Genomic DNA, 27,395 nt, shown 5'->3' on the forward strand with positions numbered 1-27,395 from the left:
TGAGCTTTGATTTGGGTTTCTACAAAAGCATTCTGATTTAACAGTTATTTAGTGAGTGCCTACTATGTGTCAGACACTATTCTAGGCAACTGAAGTATATCAACTAACAAAAACAAAATTCTCTGTCCTTCTGGAGCTTACATTTTTATAGGAAGAGATGGACAATAAAAAACAATCACCATAAATAAGTTTTAGATGGGGAGGAGCTGCATCTTCAATGCCATTTAAAAGAACCAACTTAGATGGAGCAAGATGGCAAGTGGGGCTCTCCAGCAGTCATCTCCTGACAGAAACCTCAATTCCAACTGTTCATGCATGAAATTATCTTCACAAAAGCTACAGAAATCTGAACAAACAAGCAAAGCTGTAAAACCTCCTTGGACTACAAAGACATGTAAATCTGTACTTGGACAATAAGGGGATTGATTCTCTATGACTATGATACCACTTCCCCTGAGCCATTATGATACCATATGTGGAAAGTTCCCTTGTACTTATGGTTTCTACACTAGAAAAAGTGAGGTGGAGGCAGGCTTTAGCTTTCTCACCATCCTGGGTCCCACTGCTGGAGACTGGTTCTTGCATTAAACTATGAGAAGCATGCAAAAACTGACAGAGCTGAACCATCTGAGGCCAGCTAGGGACAGAGAGAGAAGGTAAGCAGCTGCCAGTGCACAAAATTTGACATGACTCTAGGAGCTGACAGTGCACAAAACTTGACAGTGACTCTTCATACTTGCCAGAAGAGATGCCACAATAGAGAGGCTGTTTAGGGGCACCTTGCTGCAGGAAGCATGGTCCACAGATCTTCTGGACTTGAAGACCTGGCTAGCTCTCCCACATGGCCCAGGTACCCTCCATTGATGTCCCATGGACACATCCTGGTAATACATTGCATTAGCAGCAGAAACATCACAAGATTCATATGTAACCTGGGCTTAGGGCCCCTTTAAGTGCTAAATAGAATGTGACCGTCAGCTCAGAACTTGTAAACAAGCCAACTAAAACAGAAAAGTCACAAATTTTGGCCACAGAGACTGGAATGCATACCTGATTCATCAATGCATAGGCAGCAATGAATATTTGCAAGGAATAAGAAAAGCCTAGAAGAGATGGCCTAACCAAATGGACAAAACAAAGCACCAGCAACTGAACAAAAGACAGATAGATGAATGCACTGGCAGACAAAGTATTCAAAGTGGTTGTTTTAAGGAGACTCAGTGAATTTCAAAAAAAAAAAAAAACACACACAGAAAAACAATTCAGAAGTTTAGCAGAGAAATTTAAGAGATTGAAATATAAAATAAATTCAGAAGCATTAAAGTTCAATAAGCCAAATGAAAATGCAATAAAGTCAACAGCAGAACTGATAAAACTGAAGAAATAATTTGTGACTTTGAACACAGACTTTGTGAAAATACAGTCAATGGAGAATAAAAGAAAAAAAGAATGAGGGAGAATGAAGAAAATGTATCAGATCTATGGGACACCACCAAAAAGCGTAATTCTACATGTCATTGTCTTTTAAAAAGCACTAGAGAATGAAAAGGTTGAATAGCTTACTCAAAGAAATGAGAAAACTTTCCAAACCTAGCAAAAAACATAAATATGCAGATACAAAATATCAAAAGTCACCAGTCATATTTAATCCAAATAAGATAACATCAAGGCATATTATTATCAAACTCTCGAAGATTAAAGACAAACAGAGAATTCAGAAAGCAGCAAGAGACAAAAAGCAAGTGGCACATATAAGGGAATTCCAATATGTATGGCAGCAGACTTCTCAGCAGAAACCCTACAGGTGAGGAAGAGGGAGACGATAAACTCAAAGTGCTGAAGGAAAAAAGCAACCTCTCAACTAAGAATACTGTATGCAGCAAAGCTATACTTCAGAAATAGCTTTGGAGAGAGAAATACATTTCCAGACAAACAAAATTTAAGGGAATGGGTTGCAACCTGACCTGCCATACAAGAAATGCTAAACGGAGTTCATTGAACTGAAAGAAAAGGACACTGGTGTGTCATGCAAAAGCAGCATCCAAAGGTACAAAACCCATAAGTAAAAGTAAGTATCCAAATGCAGAATAACCTAACATGGTAAACCACCTATATCTTTAGTAGAGAGATTAAAAGAAAAATAATAATAGCTACAATAACTTGGTAAGAGATAAGAAATATAAAAAGATATAAATTAGACATCAAAAACTCAAAATACAGGGAGCAAGGGTGTTTAAGGCAGAGTATTTTTGTTTCATTTTCTTAACAAATTAAATTGTTAATCAGTTTTAAATCACCTGTAAACTATAAGATGTTCTTCAGCCAGGCGTGGTGGCTCATGCCTGTAATCCAGCACTTTGGGAGGCCAAGGGGGGCAGATTACAAGGTCAGGAGATCGAGACCATCCTGGCTAATACGGTGAAACCCCGTCTCTACTAAAAAATACAAACAATTTGCCAGGCGTGGTGGCAGGTGCCTGTAATCCCAGCTATTCGGGAGGCTGAGGCAGGAGAATGGCGTGAACCTGGGAGGTGGAGCTTGCAGTGAGCCGAGATGGCGCCACTGCACTCCAGCCTGGGCGACAGAGTGAGACTCCATCTCAAAAAAAGAAAAAAAAAAAAAAAAAAAAAAAAAAAAGATGTTCTTCATAAGCCTCATGGTAACCACAAGGCAAACACATTTAATAGATACACTAAAAATAAAAAGCATAAAGTCAAAACATACAGAGAAAATTACTTAGCCACAAAGGAAGACAGTAAGTGAAAAAGAAAGAAAGAATCTATAAGACATCTAGAAAAATAGTAACAATATGTCAGTATGAAGTCCTTACCTATCAACAATTACTTTGAATATAAATGAATTAAATTCTTCAACTAAAAGATATAGAGTGGCTAAATGGCCTTTTTAAAAAAGCCAAGATTCAATTACATGATCATATGCTAACTACAAGAGACTCACTTAACCTGCAAGCATGCACATAGATTGAAAGTGAACAGATGGGAAAAAAATATTCCGTGCAAAGAAAACCAAAAAAAAGCAAGATTAAATATACTTATTTTAACTAAAGTAAACTACAAGTCAAAAACTATAAAAGTAGACAAACATGGCAATTAATAATAAAGAGTCAATAAAAGAGTATATCACAATTATAAATATACATTCACCCAACATTGAAACACCTAATCATATAACACAAACATAAATAGATCTGAAAGACGAGATAGAGTAATACAATAATACCATAAGACTTCTTACATTAACAAGATCATCCAGATAGAAAATCAACAAAGAAATATCAGCTGTAAAACTCACTCTGGACCAAACTGACCTTAACAGACATTTATAGGGCATTGCATCCAACAGCTGCAAAATTCACATTTTTCTAAATTGCACATGGAGCATCCTCAAAATAGATCATATGTTAGGACATGAAATAAGTCTTAAGTTAAAAAAAATCAAAATCATAACAAGGATCTTTTTGAATTAAAATGGTGAAAAAGTAGAAATCAACAACAGGAAGAACTTCAGAAACTGTACAAATACATTAAAATTAAATACCATGCTCCTAAACAACAAATGGGTCAATAAAGAAATTAAAAGAGAAACTGTAAAATGTTTTAGATAAATAAAAATGAACACACAACATAACAAAACTTATAGGATACAGCCAAATCAGTTCTAAGAGGGAAGTTTATAGCAATAAACACAACAACAAAAATAACCTCAAACAACCTAATGGTGCATCTCAATGAACTTGAAAACAAGAACAAATTAAACCCAAAATTGCTAGAATAAAAGAAATAATGAAACTTAAAAATGAATACAGAAGATCAACAAAACAGTTGCTATTTTGAGAAAAACAAAATTGAAACACCTTTAGCTAGACTAAGAAAAAAAAAGAAGACTCAAATAAAATCAGGGACATTAAAGGAGACATTACAACTGATACCACAGAAATACAAAAAATTATAAGATGCTAAGCAATTATATGCCAACAAATTGGAAAACCAAGAAGAAATGGATAAACTTCTCAGCACATATAATCTACCATGACAGAATAAAAAAAAAGGAAATCTGAACAGGTCAATAATGAGTAAAGAGATTGAAGCAGTAGTAAAAAGTCTTTCATCAAACAAAATTCCAAGATCTGATTGGCTTCACTGCTAAATTCTACAAAACATTTAAAGAGTAACAAACACTAATTTTTCACAAAATATTCCAAAAACCTGAAAAGGAAAGATTTCTTCCAAACTCATTCTACAAGGCATTACCCTGATACCAAAACCAGACAGGGATACAGCAACAAAATTATTGGCCAATATTCCTGATAAATATGGATTCAAAAAATTCTCAAAAAATTATATGCAATCATAATTCAATAGCACATTTAAAAGATCATTTAAAATAGTCAAGTGGGATTTATCCCAGGTATGCAAGGCTGGCCTTACATATACAAATCAATAAATGTGATACATCACCTAAACAGAATGAAAGGTGAAAACCATAAGATCATTTCCATAGACACTGAGAAAGCATATGACAAAATTCAACAGAACTGCATGATAAAAACTCTGAACAAATTAAACACAGAAGGAATTTACCTCAATATAATAAAGATTATATATGATAGACCAACAGCCAACATTATACTAAACAGAGAAAAGTTGAAAGCCTTTGCTCTACAATCTGGAGCAAGACAAGAATGCTCATTTTCACCATGTTTATTCAACATAGTACTGGAAGTCCTAGCCAGAACAACTGACAAGAGACAAAATAAATAAAAGACATCCAAAATGGAAAGAAGGAAGTCAAATTCTCCCTATTTGCAGACAACATGATCTTATATGTAGAAAACCCTAAAAAATATATAACTAATAAACAAATACGGTAAAGTGGCAGCACACAAAATCAACATGAAAAACTTAGTAGCATTTCTATTAGCTAATAAAAAACTATCTGAAAAAGAAATCAAGAAACAATCTCATTTGCAATAGCTACAAAAAATAAAATGTCTAGGAATACATTTATCCAAGAAGGTGAAAGATCTCCACCATGAAAACTGCAAAGGATTAATGAAAGAAATTGAAGAGGATGCAAATAAATAGAAAGACATCTTGTGTTCATAGACTGGGAGAATTATTATTTTTAAAACATCTATAACTACCCAAATATATCTGCAGATTCAAAGAAATTTCTATTAGAGTTCTATTGTCATTTTTTACAGAAATAGAAAAAAAGAAAATTCTTAAATTTATATGGAACCACAAAATACCCCAAATAGCCAAAGCAATCTTTAACAGAATAAACAAAGCTGGAGGCATCGCACTAACTGATTTCAAAATCTACTACAAAGGTATAGTAACTAACACAACATCATACAGGCATAAAAACAGACACATAAGCCAGTGAAAGAAAGGAGAGAACCCTAAAATAAATCCATGCATTTATACAGCCAAATGACTTACAACAATGGTGCCAAGAGTATACAATGGAGAAAGGACAGTTTCTTTGCTGGATGATGCTTGGAAACTGGATATGCACATACAAAGAATGAAACTACACTCCCATTTCTCATCATGTACAAAAACCAGTGCAAAATGAATTAAAGACTTAATTGTAAGACCAATAACTATAAAACTATTAGAATAAAACATAGTGAAAATATTACATGACATCAGTCTGGCAAGGATTATTTTAGACAAGATGTCAAAAGGACAAACAACAAAAGCAAAAATAAACAAAAAGTTTGCGCCAAACTAAAAGCTTCTGCACAGCAAAGAAAACAATCAACAGAATGAAGAGACTAGCTAGATATGTGGGAAAATAATTGCAAATTATACATCTAAAAATCAGTTAATATCCAGAATTTCTTAGGAACCCAAACAACTCAAAGCAATAATAATCATCATCATCATTATCTGTATATGAAATGGACAAAAGACCTGAACATATTTTCTCCAAAGAAGACATACAAATGGCTCACAGGTATATAAAGAAATACTCAACATCACTAACCATCAGGGAAATGCATATCAAAACCATAGTGGGATATCACCTCACCCCAGTTAGAATGACTACTATCGAAAAATTTAAAAATAGCAAATGCTGAAGAGGATGTATGAAAAAAGAACTCTTGTGTACTTTGCGGAATGTAAATTAGTACAAACATTATAGAAAATAGTATGGAGCGTCCTCAAAAAATTTAAAATAGACCTAGATATAAAACAGCAACCCATCTTATGGGTATATACCCAAAGGAAATAAAATCAGTATGTTGAAGAGAAATCTGTACTTTCATGCTTAGTGCAGCACTATTCACAACAGTAAATACATGAAATCAATGTAAATGCCCATCAATGGATGAGTGGATAGAGGAAATGTCATATACATATATACATGTGTATATATACATATATAATGTGTATATATACATATATACATGTGTATATATACATATATACATATATACATATATACATATATACATATATACACATATATACATATATATATACACACACACACATATATATACAACAGAATATATTTAGCCATAAAAAGATGAATTCCTGTAATTTTGCAACAGCATGCATGAGCCTGGAGGACATGTTAAGTAAAATAAGCCAGACACAGAAAGACAAATACTCCATGTTCTCATTCATGTATGGAATCTAAAAATTTGATCCCATAGAAGTTGAGAACAGAATAATGATTACCAAAGACTGGGGAAAACAGAAGGAGAAGGATATGGGGAGAGGCTAGTCAACAGATACAGTATTACAGTTATGAGGAATATGTTCTCATACCTTACTGCACAGTAGGGTGACTATAGTTAACAATAATGCATTGTATTTTTCCCATAGCTAGAAGACTTTGAATGTTCTCACAAAAAAGAAATAATAAATGTTTAAGGTGATAGATATAAGTACCATGACTTGATTATATGTACATTTATCAAAACATCACATTGTACCCCATAAATAGGAATAATTATTCCTCAATAAAAAAATAAAGAACCAACCTACTTCACAATCATAATTATCATCTTTCTTACATCTGTTGCATGCAATAGATACCATGCTCCAAATAAATTAACTCCCTCCTCTACCTCATCACAGGTAATCATAGGTAAAATGTTTAGTAATTGCCATGCCAATTTACCTTTTTGCTCATAATATTGTCTTAGCCAGACAACATGGAAGCTGAGCCTAAAGATAAGCTTAAATGCCAGTACTCTAGTCTGTAGTATCTCAAGTCTGGTCTGCCCAACAGGTCCATCTGCATTGCCTTGGAACTTGTAAAAATGGCAAGGTCTTGGGCCCCACTGCAGATATATTGAATCAGAATGTCTAAGGGCAAACCTTGATATGGGTATTTTAAAAGTTCTTCAGGTGATTCTTATATTTACTAAAGCATGAAGGATAGTGTTTTATAGGATGATACAGTTAAAGTAATGGAGAACTGAGGCAGGGAGGGAGAGGAAGCAATATAAAGCTGCACAATAAGATCAGCCAGTTGTTTTGTCTGCAAAATACAGCTCCAAACAAGCTTTACAGAAACCCTAATCCATTGAAAGCATAAAAATTTCTCTCTTATCTTTTTCTCTCATTGCTCAAACTTGACCCCATGGTTTATTGCTTCTTCTGCACATCAGGTCCCTTCATGTGGCTACTGTGAAAAATATACCCCATTCCGTAAGTGTGAAAGTAGTAGGAGGGGCAAAATGTATGCTCTGCAATTTTTCAGATTACATCCAAGTATGTTTCCTTATTTGTACATTTTATTTTTTCGTTTTATCTTATTTCTGAAAAAAAGATAAGAATTTTATAAAATGAAATAAAAAGGCATTCTTTTGTTTTTCTGGAGACAGAGTCTCATTCTATCCCCCAGGCTGGAATGGAGATGCATGATCTCGGCTCACTGCAACCTCTGCCTCCCAGGTTCAAGCGATCCTCATGCCTCAGCCTCCTGAGTAGCTGGGATTACAGGTGTGTGCCACCACATCCAACTAATTTTTGTATTTTTAGACGGGGTTTCACCATGTTGGCCGAGTTGTTCTCGAACTTCTGACCTCAGGTGATCTCGCCTCCCAAAGTGCTGGGATTACAGGTGTGAGCCACCCTGACATTCTTTTGTAAATGATGATCTTGCATCTCTCCTAGATAGAGTGTCAGTAATTGACTTTTGTTACTTTTCCCTTATGCAAACACATACTCCAGTGAACCTTGAAAGGATAATTCCAGCTCTCAATTCATATTTTTACCTGGAAATGGAAGTAAAACTATTGCCCCTTAAGTTTTAGCTTTCATTGTTAAAAGTTTTTTTCACTGCCTTCAAAATTCCTGCAGGAACTTGTGGAGAATGGGGGTCGGCAAATCTATTATAAGCTTTGTGTATCTTTACTGAGCAAGTGAAAAGCTGAAGAAGCCAAGATGGTAGCAGAGACCCCTCATTATCTATTTCATAAGTCATGAATTCTTCCTTCAAAGGCATTCTTACTTGCTCCTTCTCTTCCTTTCCTACAGTCACCTGTCAAGCAGAAATCCTGATCATCACTCCACCTGGATTAATGCAAATGTCTTTCTACTCAGAGCTCTAGCACTAGACTCACCACCTCCACTTCCAACTCTTCCACTGCCCAGCTGAGAATAATTTTGAAGAATTGATACTTCCTACATTGAAAAAAATTTTGACATTCTTTAGCTTAGTTTCAAAAACCTCCCTTTAGATGACCCTGCTTTACCACCTACCACCTATTTTGCAAATCTGCTCTAGGCAATAAGCCAAATGATTCTTCAATGTTTTTCTCTAAAACACAGGCTATTAATATATTCATAGCATGATTCCAGAGGATAAACACGGTTATCTGAACTTGCTATAGCACTTTAGTTAAGAAACTAGGTTTGCAAATGAGGTAGAAACAAGAGATAAAATCTAAAGAAAGCTATAACACTGATAGAAAAATTAAGTGCTTCAACGCTAGGGTAGTGTCATCGGTTAATTGTGAATCCTTTCTATGCAGGCACTTGGATTCCTCTCCTCTCCTGTCCTCTCCTCTCCTCTCTTCAGTGATTGTTTGTGAACCTGGGGGAGTGTTATCACCATTTTGAGTCTGCTCATTGCCACCAGAAAAAAAAAAAAAAGATTTTTCCTTTGAAAGTGACAAGCAAAATGCCAACTTGGGCCATCTGGTACCTACACAATTAATTTTAAATACCAATCAAGCTAAATTCAGCCTGGACCATTAATGCAGATGGGCTCACTGCCCAAGAGTTATAGTTTCAGTAATCAAATGAAAATGGGACTTTGCCATTGTTGCAAGTGTGATCAAGTTTTAAAACATGCTACTAAGAGTTACTGAAAAAAAAATATTTTACTAGTGAGCATATGGTTTTATTTACTATTACTCTTTCATCCCTAAATAGTCATATTCAGTATTTATTTTGAAATTGGTACGAAGCCATGACAAAGAGTCCTAAGTATTTGGCAGCACAAAGCTGCACGATTTATCAATATTTGGTAAAACAGAGACAGCTATTATACAGACCAGATGGTCTTTGCATATGAAACTTTAAATAATGGATACCATTTATATATAAATTATAGGGTGAGAAATAAGAGTATAAACAATGCTTTAAGAGCATAGCAGAAGAGTGATTTTTTCTATTTATCCCTCTGTTTCTGATTCACAGGGACCTAAGCAATCTTCAGCTGCCTTTATGTAAATATTCAGCGAGAATAGTTCATAAAAACTACTACAAAAGTATAGATAATAGAGCTAATGATGGATATTAAAGATTATCTGATATCTCAGTTTTAGAGATTACAAAACTGAAGTACAGAAACTTTAAATGATTGAGTTGTCCATTTTCAGGTCTGTGGGTTCCGAGCTGGTATGCTCACTCTTTTTGCCAACCATCCTACTCATGCTTCCTCTTTAGATAGAGTGCTAAGGTTAGCATATTATAAATATTCACAAAGTGGTGACAACTGATTATGTACAAGACCAAAGACATAAAGACAGAAAAACATATACATCATCTGCTTGGTACAGAAGGTAAATAAGGAAAAAAATTAAAAGATCACCATTTTAGAGTAGAGTAGACTTGAGATGGCAACAAGGTAATGTCATCATTATTACTTAAGTCAGCCACACTCTGTCCAAATGTGTTAATAGCCAGGGAGAGCTTTTAGAAGCAAATTTAATAGATGATCTCTTTAGAGGTCAGGTGTGAGTTTAATATTGCCAGTGTTCTAAAATTTTCACATACATACATACATGAATAAATTATGTGTGTTTTACTTGTAAGAATACCAACAATTATTTAAATTTTTATCTGAAATGACAATAATTTTTGTCTAAAATTTGGAACACCAAGCCCACTTGCACAACTCTCTGAAGAATAAAGATGAACATAATTCATCCAAAAAGTATTCAAAATAACATTCCTAATGTAATTTTAAAAGTCCAAGCTACAATAAATAAAATATCTTTAATTTAAAGTCCTAGAGAATAAATTTAAACGGGATTAAACATGTTTAAAAACTAGACTGAATATTTTTTCAAAAAAATACACAAACTCTCATTTAAGGCACTGATATTAATATGTTGTACAGATGCTCATTCCCTTCCAAATCCAAAATTTAAAAAAGGTAACCCAAGCAAAAACATTCCATTACAATGAAAGGGAAATTATAAAGTAGTAAGGAAAAGCAAAAAATAAATCTAAATGCAAGAACAATATACTCATCCTTACTTCAAATAAATACATAAAATATATTATATACCTCTTCCCTCATTAATAAAATAATTTTTGAAATTGTGGAGACTGCCACACAAAGATATCTGAGGGAAGACATCTTTATTCCCTTAATTTGTGCCAACTAAAAACAACAAAAAAGAAAAATAGACAAGAAACTTTTTTGAATGAAACCAAAAGACAATCTTAACACTACACTGCAACCTGTGAACAATAGCTGCCAAATACAGTTAAGGCAACAAAAACATAAATGGGGAGCGAGCTCTAGAGATATTTTATGTGACCAAAGTTAAGTCACTATCTACTTAAAATTGTCTATTACAATTACAAGACTCATTATGTTAGCACCATGATAATGACAAGGAAAGAAATTATAGCATATAACTTATCAATATTAGATTTTGAAGAAATAGAAAACTTAAACAGACCAATAATAAATGAGGAAATTCAATCAATAATAAAGAGTGCCATAAGAGACACACCCAGACCTGATGGCTCCACTGCTGAGAGAGAAAAAGGAAAAAAACCTTAGAACCAAAAAAAAGAAAAAAATTATCAAGCCACAAAGGTAAACAAGAGAGGAAGAAAGAAACAAAGGATCTACAATGCAACTAGAAAGCAATTAAAAAAATAGCAGGAGTAAGTTTTTATCTAACAATCATTTTTACATGAATGTAAATGGATTAAATGATCCAATTAAAAGATATGAAGTTGCTGAAATAATTTTTTTAAAGCAAGTGTCAATTATATGTTGCCTATAGGAGAGTCGCATCACTATTAAAGATATAGAAAAAAAGTAGAGGCTTGGAAAAAAAAATACAATGCAAATGGAAACCAAAAGCAAATAAAAGTAGCCATATTTGTATCAGATAAAATAGACTTTAAGTCAAACACTGTAAAAAAAAAAAGATTATTATATAATGATAAAGAGATCAATTCTATAAGAAGACATAACAAAAATAAACATATATGTACTCAGCTGGGGGCGGTGGCTCATGCCTGTAATCCCAGCACTTTGGGAGGCTGAGGCAGGTGGATCACGAGGTCAGGAGATCGAGACCATCCTGGCTAACACGGTGAAACCCCGTCTCTACTAAAAATACAAAAAATTAGCCAGGAATGGTGGTGGGCGCCTGTAGTCCCAGGTAGTCAGGAGGCTGAGGCAGGAGAATGGTGTGACCCAGGAGACAGAGCTGGCAGTGAGCTGAGATTGCGCCATTGCACTCCAGCCTGGGCAACAGAGTGAGACTCCGTCTCAAAAAAAATTAAATATATATGTACTTGACACCAGAAAACCCAGATAAAAAGCAAATATCATTAGATCTAAAGTTTAATAAAGAGATAGACTACAATACAACAAAATAATAGAGGACTTCAACATCCCACTCGCAATGACAAACAAACCATCTAGACAAAAAATTGTCAATTAAGCATAAGACTTAAACTTAGGCCAAAGGAATCTAAAGGACATTACAGAACATTATATCTAACAGCTGCAGAATACACATTCTTCTAACTGCACATGGAATGTTGTCCAGAATAAACCACATATTAGCCCTCATAACAAGTCTTATCAAATTTAAGAAGACAGAGATAATATCAAGTATTTTTTGTGACATTAATGACATGACTAAAAGTCAACAACAAGAAAAACTTCAGAAACCTTACCAATACGTTGAAATTTTAAAATTTGCTCCTTAACCAGTGGGTCAATAAGTAAATTAAAATGGAAATTTAAAATGTCCTTGAGACAAATGAGAACGAAAATATACCATACCAACTTAGCAAACCCCTGGACAGAGCCTCCAGGGGCAACTGAAAGCTCTCTGCCACTGCCTTTGCAGTGGAAATGCCCTTGCCACCTGTGAACCAATGAAAGAGCAAACGCTGTAAGTGCCTTATCCACACCTCCAACAAGCTGCAGTCAACCCTAGGAGAGGGGGCCAGTCCATCTCCCATGGTTCCCACACACTCCCATGACCTTTCACCAGACAGGGCACTCCTGGCTTGGGCCCACAGCACAGACCCTCCATCTTGAGCTGACTGCCCTGAGCAATAGGTGACCTGCATCTCTCTGGGGTCCCCAGGAGTCAAGCAAATGACTCTTGGCCACAACCACTACTAAGATCTCTTCCTTTGCTGCCTCTAAGCTGGGGAAAGAACATAAACACTGAAATTACACCATAGCTGCAGTGGGCAAGCCCAGGAGTTCCAAGTAATCAATGATAGCCAGCACTCAAGGGGGAGAGAAACCCACACTTTCAGAGCACTGAGAGGGAACATGGCTGCAACTGGGAGGAAACATGGGGGAGCCACACAACTGAGCAAGAGCCTACCAACTGACGAATAAGCCTATGTATCACCTGCTGGATCACACCCCAAAGCTTCAAAACCAAAAATACCTTACTAACATACCCCACACTGAAACCAGAGACTAGTCAGCTTCTGATAACTCAAATGGCCTCCAAAGAGTGTCACATGTCCTCCAAATGAACTCACAAGTTCTCCAAGAAGAGTCCTTAACCAGACTGAACTGGCTGGAATGACAGAAATAGAATTCAGAATATGGATAGGAACAAAGATCATTGAGATTCAGGAGAATGGCAAAACCCAATCCAAGGAAAATAAGAATCACAATAAAGTGATACAGGAGCTGAAGGACAAAATAGCCAGTATAAAAAAGAACCTAATAGGTCTGACAGAGCTGAATAACACAATAATTTCAAAATGCAATCACAAGTATTAACAGCAGAATGAACCAAGCTGAGGGAAGAATCTCAGAATTTAAAGACTTGTTCTCTGAAATAAGACAGTCAGACAAAAATAAAGAAAAAAGAATTAAAAAGAATGAACAAATCCTTCCAGAAGTATGGCATTATGTAAAGAGGCCGAATCTATGAATCACTGACATTTGTGGTCCACATAACTGGACCACAAAACAATCCTCAACAAATTTAACAGAACTGAAATTATATCAAACACACTCTTAGACCACAGCACAATAAAAATAGAAGTCAACACAATGAAAATCGCTCAAATCCATACAATTATATAAAAATTAAACAACTGCTCCTGAATGACTTTTGGGTAAATAATGAAATTAAGGCAGATATCAAGAAGTTATTTGAAAACAATGAGAAGATACAACATATCAGAATCTCTGGGATTCTGAGCTAAGGCAATGTTAAGAGAGAAATTCATAGCACTAAATGGCCACATCAAAAAGTTAGAAAGATCTCAAACTAACAAAATAACTTCTCAACTGAAAGAACTAGAGAAGCAACAACAAATCAACCACAAAGCTAGAAGATGAAAAATAACAAAAGTCAGAGCTGAACTGAAGAAAATTGAAATACCAAAAAAAAAAAAAAATCAAAAGACCAATGAATCCAGGAGTTGGTTTTCTGAAAATAAAATTAATAAAATAGGCCACTAGCTAGACTAAGAAGGAAAGAGAAAAGATCCAAATAAACACAACTAGAAACGATTATGGGAATGTTACTGCTGAATCCACAAAAATAAAAATAACCGTCAGAAAGTACTGTGAATACCTCTAGGTACACAAACTAGAAAACCAAGAAGAGATGGATAAATTTCTGGACACATACACCCTCCCAAGACTGAGCCAGAGAGAAACTGATTCCCTGAACAGACCAATAATAAGCTCCTAAATTGAATCAGTAATAGCCTACCAACCAAAAAAAAAAAAAAAAAGAAAGAAAAGCCCAGGACCTGATGGATTTAGAGCCAAATTCTGCCAGATCTACAAAGAAGAGCTGGTACCATTCCTACTGAAACTATTCCAAAAAAGTGAGGGGGAGGCACTTCTGCCCAATTCATTCTATGAGGCCAGCATCATCTTGCTACCAAAACCTGGCAGAGACACAACAACAAAAAAGAAATCTTCAGGTCAATATCCTTGATGAACATCAATGTAAAAATCCTCAACAAAATATTTGCAAAGCGAATCCAGCAGCACATTAAAAATCTAATTCACCATGATCAAATAGGCTTCATCCCTGGGATGTAAGGTTGGTTCAACATGCAAAAATCAATAAATGTGATTCATCATATAAACAGAACTAAAGACAAAAAGCAAATGATTATCTCAATAGACGCAGAAAAGACTTTTAATACAATTCAAAATCTCTTCATATTAAAAACTCTGAATACATCAGGTCTTGAAGGAACATACTTCAAAATAATGAGATCCACCCGTGACAAACCCACAGCCAACATTATGCTGAATGGGCAAAAGCTGGAAACATTCCCCTTAAAAACTAGCACACGACAAGGATGCCTTCTCTCACCACTTCTATTCAACATAGTATTGGAAGTCCTTGCCAGAGCAATCAGGCAAGAGAAAAAATAAAGCACATTCAAATAGGAAAAGAGAAAGTCAAACTATATCTGTTTGCAGTCGACATGATTTTTTATCTAAAAAACACATAGTAGTCTCAGCCCAAAAGCTCCTTCAGACAATAAATAACTTCAGCAAAGTTTCAGGATACAAAATTAATGCACAAAAATCACTAGCATTCCACTATACCAACAACAACCAAACTGAGAACAAAATCAGAAAACCAATCCCATTCACAATTGCCACAACAACAACAACAACAACAACAACAAAAACCTAGGAATACAAGTAACCAGGGAGGTGAAAGATCTCTACAATGAGAATTGCAAAACATTGCTCAAAGAAATCAGAGAAGACACAAATTAAGAAACATCCCATGCTCGTGGATAGAAAGAATGTCATTAAAATGGCTAATACTACCCAAAGCAATTTACAGATTCAATGCTATTCCTAGCAAACTACCATGACATTCTTCATAGAAAAAGTTATTTTAAAATTGATATGAAATCAATATATAGCTGAAATAGCCAAGGCAACCCTAAGCAAAACGAACAAAGCTGGAGGAATCATGTTACCTGACTTCAAACCAAACTACAAGGCTACAGTGACCAAAACAGCATGGTATTGGTACAAAAACAGGCACACGGACCAATGGAACAGATTAGAGAGCCCAGAAATAAGGTTGCACATCTATGACCATCTGATCTTTGACAAAACTGACAAATACAAGCAATGGGGGAAAAAAAACACCCTATTCAACAAATGGTGCTGGGAGAACTGGCTAGCCATATGCAGAACATTGAACCTGGACCCCTTACTTACACCATATACGAAAATCAACTCAAGATGTATTATAGACTTAAATGTAAAACACAAAACTATAAAAACCCTGGAAGACAATCTGGGCAATACCTACCTTGACATAAGAACAGTCAAAGATTTCACGAAAAAGATACCAAAAGCAATCACAAAGCAAAAATTGATGATTGGGATCTAATTAAACTTAAGAGCTTCTGTACAACAAAAGAAACTATCAACAGAATAAACAGACAACAGGATGAGAGAAAATTTTTGCAAACTGTGCACATGACAAAGGTCTAATATCTTGCATCTATAAGAAACTTAAACAAATTTACAAGAGAAAAACAAACAACCCATTAAAAAGTGGGCAAAGGACATGAACAGACACTTCTCAGAAGAGGATATGCATGCAGCCAACAAGCATATGAAAAAAAGCTCAATATCACTGATAATTTTAGAGAAATGCAAATCAAAACCACAATGAGATACCATCTCACACCAATCAGAATGGCTATTATTAAAAAGTCAAAAAATAACAGGCGCTAGCGAGGCTGTGGAGAAAAGGAACTCTTCTACACTGTTGGTGGGAGTGTAAATTAATTCAACTACTGTGGAAGGCAGTGTGGCCATTCCTTAAAGAGCTAAAAGCAGAACTATCATTGCACTCAGCAATCCCATTACTGGGTATATATCCAGAGAAATATAAAACATTCTACCATAAAGACACATGTATGTGAATGTTCACTGCGGCACTGTTCACAATGGCAAAGACAAGAAATCAACCAAATGCCCATCAATGACAGACTGGATAAAGAAAATATGGTACATATACACCATGCAATATTATGTAGCCATAAAATAGAATGAGATCATGTCTTTTGCAGGAACATGGATGGAGCTGGAGGCTATCATCCTTAGCAAACAAAATGCAGGAACAGAAAATCAAATATCACATGTTCTCACTCATAAGTGGGAGCTAAATAATGAGAACTTATGAACACACAGAAGGAAACAACAGACACTGGAGTCTACTCGAAGGAGCAGGGTGGAAGGAGGGAGAAAATCAGAAAAAATAACTATTGGGTACTGAGCTTAATATCTGGGTGATGTAATCATATGTACAACAAACCCCCATGACATGTGTTTATCTATGCAACAACCCTTCACATGTACCCCCAAACCTAAAATAAAAAATGTTTTAAAAGAAACTTTAGAATAAAACCAGTAGCAAATTTAAAAACTAAAAATTATACTTTTAGCACCAGAGAAAGCTGCTAACATGTTTATCAGTTTTAAAAGGTATAATTGTCATAGTATGAACTGTTGGCAGGAAGTCAGGGACCCTGAACGGAGGGACCAGCTGGAACCACAGCAGAAGAACATAAATTGTGAAGATTTCATGGAAATTTATCAGTTTCCAAAATTAATACTTTTATAATTTCTTAGGCCTGTCTTCACTGCAATCTCTGAACATAAATTGTGAAGATTTCATGGACATTTATCACTTTCCTAATAATACTCTTATAATTTCTTATGCCTGTCTTTACTTTAATCTCTTAATCCCGTTATCTTCAAAAGCTGAGAATGTATGTCACTTCAGGACCACTATTGTACAAATTGATTGTAAAACATGTGTGTTTGAACAATATGAAATCAGCGCACCTTGAAAAAGAACAGAATAACAGTGATTTTGGGGAACAAGCGAAAATAACCATAAGGTCTGACTGCCTGCAGGGTCAGGCAAAATAAAGCCATATTTTTCTTCTTGCAGAGAGCCTATAAATGGATGTGCAAGTAAGAGAGATATCGCTGATTTCTATTCCCAGCAAGGAATATCCTGGGGAAGGAATTCCATTCCTGAGGGGAGGTCTATAAATGGCCACTGGGAGTGTCTCTTATGCAGTTGAGATAAAGACTGAAATACTCCCTGGTCTCCTGCAGTACCCTCAGGCTTACTAGGATTGGGAAATTCCAGCCTGGTAAATTTTGGTCAGACCAGTTCTCTGCTCTCGAACCCCGTTTTCTGTTAAGATGTTTATCAAGACAATACATGCACAGCAGGACATATACCCTCATCAGTAATTCTAATTTTGCCTCTGCCTTCTGATCTTTATTGCCCTTTGAAGCATGTGATCTTTGTGACCTACTCCCTGTTCATACACCCACTCCCCTTTTAAAATCCCTGATAAAAAACTTGCTGGTTTTGTGGCTCAGGGGACATCACGGACCTACCGATATGTGATGTTACCCCCGGAGGCCCAGGTGTAAAATTCCTCTCTGAGTACTCTTTCTCTTTATTTCTCAGACAAGCTGACACTTAGGGAAAATAGAAAGAACCCACGTTGAAATATTGGGAGCAGGTTCCCCCAATAATGAACTATCCTCCTTTAAATTGAAAATTTGACATGTTATAACATGTGTACAGCTGTGAAACTAATTCTGCCCTCAAGATAAGAAACACATCAGTCAGCCCCAGTTTCCTCATGGCCCTTTGGAATCCCCCCTTCTTTCCTTTCACTACCACTCCTCATCTCTAGGCAAACAGTGATCTCTTTATGTCAGTATAGATTAGTTTGCATTTTCAGAAATTTTATTACTTTTACTGTCTCAGTTCTTCCATTTATCATAATTATTTTGAGTTACAACCATGTGATTTTGGTATCAATAGTTTCTTTTTACTGATGAGTAGAATTCTAATTTATGGACATACTACAGTTTGTTTATCCTTTCAGCTGTTGGTAGAAATTTGTGTTCCTTCCTAGTTTTTATCTGTCACAAGTGAAAACGTCATGAATATGCACATATATGAATATGCATATATGTATGAAGTAATTTCACTGCGTAAATGCCTATGTGTGGAATGGATGCATCATATCATCAAATTATTTTTACATTTTTGAGAAACTGACAAACTGCTTTCCAAGGTGTATTTAGCATTTTACTTTTCCACAGCAGTACATGAGAGTTTTCAGTGCTCTAGATTCTCATCAACACTTTGGATAGCCAGACTTTTAAATGTCAAATATTCAGATAAATATATAGTGTCATTTCCAATAGCAAAGACATGGAATCAACCTAAATGCCCATCAATGACAGACTGCATAAAAAAAAATGTGGGACCCGTACACCATGGAATACTATGCAATCATAAAAAAGAATGAGATCGTGTCTTTTGCAGGAATATAGATGGAGTTGGAGGTTACTATCCTTAAGAAACTAACTCAAATATTGCATGTTCTTACTTATAAGTAGGAGCAAAATGACGGGAAGTCATGAACACAAAGAAGGAAATAACAGACACTGGCGTCTACTTCAGGATGTAGAGTAAGAGGAGGGAGAGGAGCAGAGAAAATTACCATTGGGTACTAGGCTGAATATCTGGGTGATGAAATAATCTGTATAACAACTCCTCATGACACAGGTTTACCTATATAACAAACCTTCACACGTACCCCCAAACCTAAAAGTTTAATAAAATATATAGTGATATTTCACTGTAGTTTTAATTTGCATTTCTAAATGACTAATTATATCAAGCATCTTTTTATATGCATTTTTGTCATTCATGTTTCTTCTTTGGTAAAGTACCTCCAATTTTTTCACTATTTTTATGAGTTTTTTCTTACTATTGAGTTTCGAAAAACATATGTATATACATAGTTGATCCTCATTATTCTTAGATTCCGTATTTGTGAATTTGCCTAATCAATAAAATTGATTTGTAACCCTAAAATCAAAACTTCTTTCCCTTTCACAGTCATTAAAGACATGAACAGAGTAGCAAAACATTTGAGTTCCCTGAAATTGCATGTTTCTAGATGACACAGAATAAGGCAATATTCTACCTTCTTGCTTGAACTCTTATACTGTAAATAAATATCCTTTATGAAGTATATTTATGTTTTTTTCACATTTTTATGCTTTTTCGGGGTAATTTTGCTGTTTGGAAATGTCACTGAAGCATAGTGTTCAGTGCTATCTCATGTTCTAATGCATGAAATCTGTTGTGTCTTAAAGAGAAACTATGCATGTCAGGTGAGTTCTGTTTAGCCATAAGTTATGGTGCAGTTGGCCATGAGTTCAATGTTAATGAATCAACAATGTATATTAAGATGTCTTTAAAAGAAACACACACAAAACAAAGTTTGCATTTATCAGTTGATGAAGGTATTGTGACTGGAGCCTCACACGTATAAAGTATCTAACCCTGTATTTCCCTAGGAGCAATGGCTTACTATTCACTAATTCAGAGTTCACAGCAACGTGACATTACAGAATTTAACTACAGCAAATACCAAGTATATATATTATATAAATACTTTATAATATATATCCTATAGGATATGTATCCTATAGGATCCTTTTTTATAAATATATATATTTTTATATATATAAAATTTATATATATATATACATATATAAAATTTGCAAATATTTTTCTAGGACATAATTGGTCTTTTCATGTTCCTAACAGTATCTTCCAAAGAATAAAATTTTGTAATTTTGATGAAGTCTAGTTTTTTTCTTTTATGAATCATGATTTTGATGTCTTATCTAAGAAATCTTTGCCTAATTCAAGGTCACTTTCTCCTTTCTCTAGTTTTGGGGGTATTATAGGTGGTGTCTTGACAATAAACAATGTCAGAGAATGAGAAAACAATGAGTTTCCAAACTATCCGTTAACAGAATATATAAACAGAAACATACCTTTATATGATTGCTGAACAAATAATACTGAGAATCATGAAGATTGAGTGCAACAGCTGTTTCTAAACTCTAATTGTTTATTAATAGTTTCTAATAAACTTACCTTAACCCAATTAGTATATTGATTAGATATTATTAAGACCTTGTATCCAAGTCAAAACAAATAATGCAGGGAAAGCACCTAGATACTATCCACCCTCAAAAACTGATTTATTTACATGACAACTATTTTTGTCAAACTTTAAGTTTCCCAAATTTGGCAAATGAGAAAGTGCAGACAAGAGATAGTAAATTCTTACAGGGTTTTAAGTGATGGTACCAAGAGATACATAAAATCAGGCAGAAAGGGAGTTGGGGCAGGAGAAAGACAGAGGCAGATACAGAAGGAGACAGAGTTTAACACTGACTAATTGAATTATGGTGATGAGGCAAGGACAATAAAATTCTCAGTATATTTAGTCTGAAGTAATAAATCCCAGAGTGATATATATATATATATGATATTTTTGTCTGATTATCTTATCATATTTCACAAGGTATTCATCTATAAACAGAGAAGAATATGAATCATCTCTGTGAGAAAAAATATACACAACACCCCCTAATGTTCTATCCTTAATTGTGGATTTTCTGGATGAAAAAGCATTTGACATAGTTTTAATTTGGGCACTTGACAGTATAGGCAAGAGGAAAAACATAGTTCTAGGATTTTCCTAGGCAACATGGATACAAATCAGCTAAGAAGTCACTTTTAGGCTGGGCGTGGTGGCTTACATCTGTAATCCTTGCACTTTGGGAGGCCGAGGCAGGCAGATCATCTGAGGTCAGGAGTTCGAGACCAGCCTGGCTAACATGGTGAAACCCCATTTCTACTAAAAATACAAAGAATTAGCTAGGCATGATGGCACATGCCTGTAATCCCAGCTACTTGGGAGGCTGAGGCAGGAGAATCGCTTGAACCTGGGAGGAGGATGTTGAAATTAGCTGAGTTTGCTCCATTGCACTCCAGCTTGGGCAACAGCAGCAAAACTCCCTCTCAAAAAAAAAAAAAAAAGTCACTTTTTTTTTTAAAGTTAACTGAAAAAGAAATAACACTGGAAACCCACGAAATGTAAAGTATCACTTGAAACTGGTTAGGCTAAAAACGAATAACATAAAGTTGGAATGAATAACTGTATATGTTTAGGAACATCACTATTTCCTTAGAGCCTAATTATATTTTATTATCTTTCTCATTTTCTTTTTCAAAATTCAAAGTATTATGTACAACGTGAATTTTAGGATTGTTTAACTATAACTACATACCTATTTATATTTTTGAAATAGAACTCTGATCAATTTTGAATTTTCAGATTCAAAATCTGAAAATTGAGGAAACAAAAAATGAATAAAATATTCAATATGGTTTTCTAGACCAAAATTCATGCACTCTTTTTAAACTAAATAATGCATAACAGAACTGAGAAAAATGTCTGTTTAGCAAAGCACATACTATCATCACTATAATATTAGGAATAAATTATAAATATGGTGATGATAAATTTTAAATGAAATGATTTTCATCAGACATCTTAACACCTAGAAGTCATACTTTAATATATATACTTATATATAGATAATATATATACATTATATATATAAAGAACAATGCCTATCACTATATTTGAAGTTAATGAAAAAATACAAAATAAATGCTTATTAAGTTTAGCCCTTAATGTCACTAAATAGATGGCTCTAACTGCTGTTCCCACTTTAATGACAGCATAATCTAGAATCCAAAGGTCATAACAGGTATAGGTCACCTCTGGACACTCTCTACATATTAAAAGTAAGTCAGCCATTTCTTCTAACTTTCCTTTCCAAGGGACAGATTGACAATAATCTATTTCATTTAATATGGCTTCTTAAAGACAGCTTTAGCAGAACAAAAGTACTTTTTTCTAAGTAAAACTTCACGGTCTCTATTTACTTTTAACCAAAGAAACCATTTCTCTCTATTTAATTACTATTAATATGTCATTTTCCCCTCCTTCAAGGCTCAGCTTAAGTACTGCCTCTTAAATTTTATTATCCTATTTTAACCATGATGCATAATTCTGTTTTATAAGTTCGTGTAGCACTTATTTTATTCATATTGCTATATAATTATACAAATTTATTAGAGAAAAGGAAGATATTCAATTTTCTATATTCTCTATGGCAAATGTAAGAATAGTAGGCATATAGTAGACAATAGTTATTTATTAAATTAAATTAAGAGAAATGGTTTTTTTTTTTTTTGGAATGCTCTAGCTACTGGAAGTCCTCTGTGCATGCTAGAACAATCATGACTCCAATATCTTCTACACATATTTCCTCTGCCCAGAAATTTATCTTCTTAGGATCTGGAGGTTGGAAGTACAAGATCAGTGTGCCCAACTTAGTTAGATTCTGGCTTGCAGATTCTCTTCCTGGCTTGCAGATGGCCAGCTTCTTTCTACGTGCTCAAATGGCCTTTCCCTGGTTTATTTTCATAAGGGCACTAACACCATCATAAAAGCCTGACCTTTGTGACCTCCTTTAATCCTAATTACTTTCCAAAGGGCCCATCTCCAAATACTATTACGTTGGGGATGAGGGTTTCAACATACAAATTTTGAAGGGACACAAACATTCACTCTATAATAATTGGAAAAAACAAAGACTTTGGATTAGCTGGGCCTGGGTTTAAATCTTGTTCTACTATTTCAGACATATGTGACTTTGGCTGACTTAGAGACTCTGTTATCTGTGAATGGAGACTATCAATACTAACTTCATAATTATAATAATCACAACCATCATGATAATTTTTGAGCATTTACTATAGTTTTTTACTATACAGCATTCACTAATAGTTTTTTCAATGACTTTATAAGTATTAAATTATTTAATTATCTGAATAATCCTATGAGGCAAATGATATTGTTAGCATGATTTTATATTGGAAAACTAATACGGAAAAAGAGCATAAATTACTTCACAGATCTGATATAAATATTAAATAAATATGTAAAATACCCAGTATATAGTGAAATGTATAGTTCCATCCCTTTTACATATGCAACAAGCTGTCAAATAAATAAAAATACTAAGTATTTATATCACCAAAGAAAGAACTGTTATGACTGGCATACTTTAGCAATTCACATTATCATCCCCCAAAAATACCAACTTGTCTTTAAAAACTGCCCAAAAGAACTTAATCACAACACATTTTTAGTTTTAGGCAAACTAATAATGTAGCAGCAAGAGGGATTTGAGTTTTTCTTCCATTTTCCATGATCTTAAACATCAAAAGTTATCAATGCCAATCCTTATCAATTTAAAGTGTTCTCTATCCAATAGTTCCTCCTAATAATTCTTGCCATTTGAAACAATACTTAATTAGAAACAACATATAATACCAATATTAGAATGTCCCTGCTTTATTTATATGTTTAAATCTTTCATGTTGATCCAGAAGCACATTATCCTTATGATTGCCAATCTAAAAAGAAGAGATGGAAAAGAATATTTGCTAAAAATGTTTTGAAAAAACATTTTTAAATTCAAGGCAATGGTTTATATGCTTAAGGACTTGCCTACCCCAGTGTATTTTCTTTAAGTTTATGTTATTTCTTTATATATTTAGATATGCTTCTTCAGAATGCTAGTAGCATATTAATTTCATAAAGTAGATTAGAACTTCATGATCTTGGTTGCACATCAGAATCTCTAAAAATCTTTCAAAAAATGCCCATGTTCAGGCCTTACTCTTCAACAATTGATTTAAAATATCTGTAGGTAGAGTCTGGATATGAGTATTTTATATAAATATTTTAGTTGAATTTGATGTGCAATGATTAAGGTAAATGTTCAAGTCAACAGCACTCATATGCATTGATATCCATGACAAAGCACTTTTCAGATTACGCAAACCACTAAATCTTGGCTTAAATAACAGAAATAAAGAATATAGTCGCAAAAGTTTCCCTGTAATAAAATCAGAATCCTGAAAGTAGGACCAAGAGGCTTAATATGGTAATAAACTTGGCAGATATATCTAAGAATCCTGTGCCACAAGATTTTAACTTTCTGAGATACTTTTTCACTTGCTAGGGGAAAACAGCCTCCTTTTTCCTAGACAATATATAATTTTGTCCTTTTCTTAAATCACCTGAACTATTCAGGGTTTCCAGGCAATACACAGGAATAAACACCTAGAGAAATAATGTCCCCACTAAGAAAAAAAAGTACTTTACTTTTTACTTTTTTATGTGATTTGGCATATAAAAAGCTTATATGTATGGGTAAAATCTTAATTTAACCTGAAGTGGATCCTAACACAATGCAGAAATGGCTTCTTAAAGTTTGAACATGTAATTCAAATGATATATGATATGATATGGTAGAACAAATGGTATGATATGGTAGAACTGTCTTGGCAGATAACTGAGGGAGGTGTTGGAAGGCTTAAGATGAGGGAGAAATTAAAATAAATGTACTACATGAGAACAGAAAATCTTCCACACAACTATAAGCACCAGGGTATCCCCAGGTGTGTTCTTTTCATTAAGACAAAAAGGGGCACAGGGGTAATTGAGAAACTCAGTACAGGTTGTCTTTTCATGATAGAGTTGGCAGTAGACAATGCTGAAATGTTTCTGGGTCCTTCATATGAACGAGGATGATAGAGGTATTGATTAGAGACCTTATGGTGACATGTAATTATCAGAGACAATGTGAATATAATGTACCACAACAGGAAGCAAAGCCAGAGTGGTACTTTTTCCTGAAGTCTTTGGTGGAGAGTAATAAAACACTGTATCTCTAGGTATAAGATGGATGGGAAGTAGGCTGTAATATTTCATGATTTATATAAAAAAGCAAATCAAGAATTGACAGGCAAAATGTTGGTGTTGTCTACATAGATTACCAAAATCACTCATTTCAGGACAGTCTCTTCAATAAATGGTGCTGAGAAAACTAGATATCCATATGCAAAAGAATAAAACTAGACCCTGTCTCTTGCCAAATACAAAAATCAAATCAAAATAGATTAAAGACTTAAATCTAAGACCTCAAACCATGAAACTACTAAAAGAAAACATTGGGAAAACTCTCCAGGACATTGGTCTAGGCAAAGACTTCTTGAGCAACACCCACAGGCACAGGCAATCAAAGCAAAAATCAACAAATGGGAGCACCTTAAATTAAAACGCTTCTGCACAGCAAAGGAAACAACTAACAAAGTGAAGGGAAAACCCATACAATGGGAGAAAATATTTACAAGCTACCCATCAGACAAGGGAATACTAACCAAAATATGTAAGGAGCTCAAGCAACTCTATGGGAAAAAATATAATCTGATTAAAAATTGGGCAAAAGATCTGAATAGACATCTCTCAAAAGATGACATACAAATGGGAAACAGGCACACGAAAAGGTTCTCAATGTCATTGATCATCAGAGAAATGCAAATCAAGACTGATGAGCTATCATCTCAACCTGGTTAAAATGGCTTTTATCCAAAAGACAGGCAATAATAAATGCTGGCAAGGATGTGAAAAAAAAAGAAACCCTCATACACTGTTGGTGGGAATGTAAATTAGTACAATGACTATGAAGAAAAGTTTGGAGGGTCCTCAAAAAACTAAATAGACCTACCATATGATCCAACAATCCCAATCCTAGGTATATATCCAAAAGAAGTGAAATCAGTATATTTAAGAGATATCTGCACTCCTATATTTATTGCAGCACCATTCACAATAGCCAAGATTAGGAAGCAGCCTAGGTGTCTATCAACAGATGAATAAAGAAAATGTACATATACACAATGAAGTACTATTCCCACAAAACAGAATGAGATCCTGTCCTTTGCGACAACATAGATGAAACTGGAGGTCATCATGTTAAGTGAAATAAGCCAGGCATAGAAACACAAATATTATGTGTCCTCACTTATCTGTGGGAGATAAAAATTAAAACAGTGAGACTCATGCAGATAGAGAGCAGGAAGATGATTACCAGAGGCTGGGAAGGGTAGTTGGGAGGTGGGGATGAAGGAGGAATGGTTAATGGGTACAGAAAAATAGTTAGAAAGAATAAATAAGACCTAGTATTTGCTAGCACAACAGGGTGACTCTAGTAAAAAATAATTTCATTGTTCGTTTAAAAATAACTAAGAGTACAATGAGATTGTTTGAAACATAAAGGATAAATGCTTAAGGTGATGGATACCGTATTTATCCTGATGTGATTATTATGCTTTGTATGCCTGTATCAAAACATCTCATGTACCTCATAAATACATACGCCTACTATGTACCCACCAAAAATAAAAAGTATATTAAAGCAAAACAAAATTACTCACCCAGTTTCTAGGTCTGAGTCAATTCTTATGCCCTATCAATAGAAAAGGAGTCTAAATCCTCTTGAGAAAGAATTCTGTAAAGCTGTGTCAAATAAACAAAAATAGAAACAATAATATATATGGTCTTTATTTTTCAAAGAGAAGTATAATAATTTACACAGTAACTGTTCCCTGGAGAACGGGAATACCATGATTCTTTGAAGTCTATGGATATAAGTGCTGAGCTGACACTGACAACAAGAGAAATGAAATGTCACTATAGTCTTCAGATTAGAGTGTGGGTTATGGAGACCAGATACTAGATGAAATCCTGCCCCAAAAATATCTTAAAGTATTACTAGTTGGTCTGGGAACCTATATTTTGGGCATTTTTCTGTTTCTTTCTTTTTTT

At 34.5% G+C, this 27,395-nt stretch overlaps 1 long non-coding RNA gene across 2 annotated transcripts in view; it reads right to left on the reverse strand.

Moving 5' to 3' along the window:
- LOC129061056 (uncharacterized) overlaps positions 1 to 27,395 on the reverse strand; it is a 126,781-nt gene that overhangs the window by 21,999 nt on the left and 77,387 nt on the right. Inside the window, exon 3 of one of the 2 annotated variants that reach the window (XR_010141208.1) lies at positions 27,005 to 27,086. The exons of the other annotated variant lie outside the window; for it this stretch is intronic. This is a non-coding gene — a long non-coding RNA (uncharacterized LOC129061056). The remainder of the gene's footprint in view (positions 1 to 27,004; positions 27,087 to 27,395) is intronic. 2 annotated transcript variants of the gene reach the window in all.

Source organism: Pongo abelii, chromosome 7 (genome assembly GCF_028885655.2).
Source record: "Pongo abelii isolate AG06213 chromosome 7, NHGRI_mPonAbe1-v2.0_pri, whole genome shotgun sequence".
In the NCBI taxonomy this organism is placed as follows: Eukaryota; Metazoa; Chordata; class Mammalia; order Primates; family Hominidae; genus Pongo; species Pongo abelii.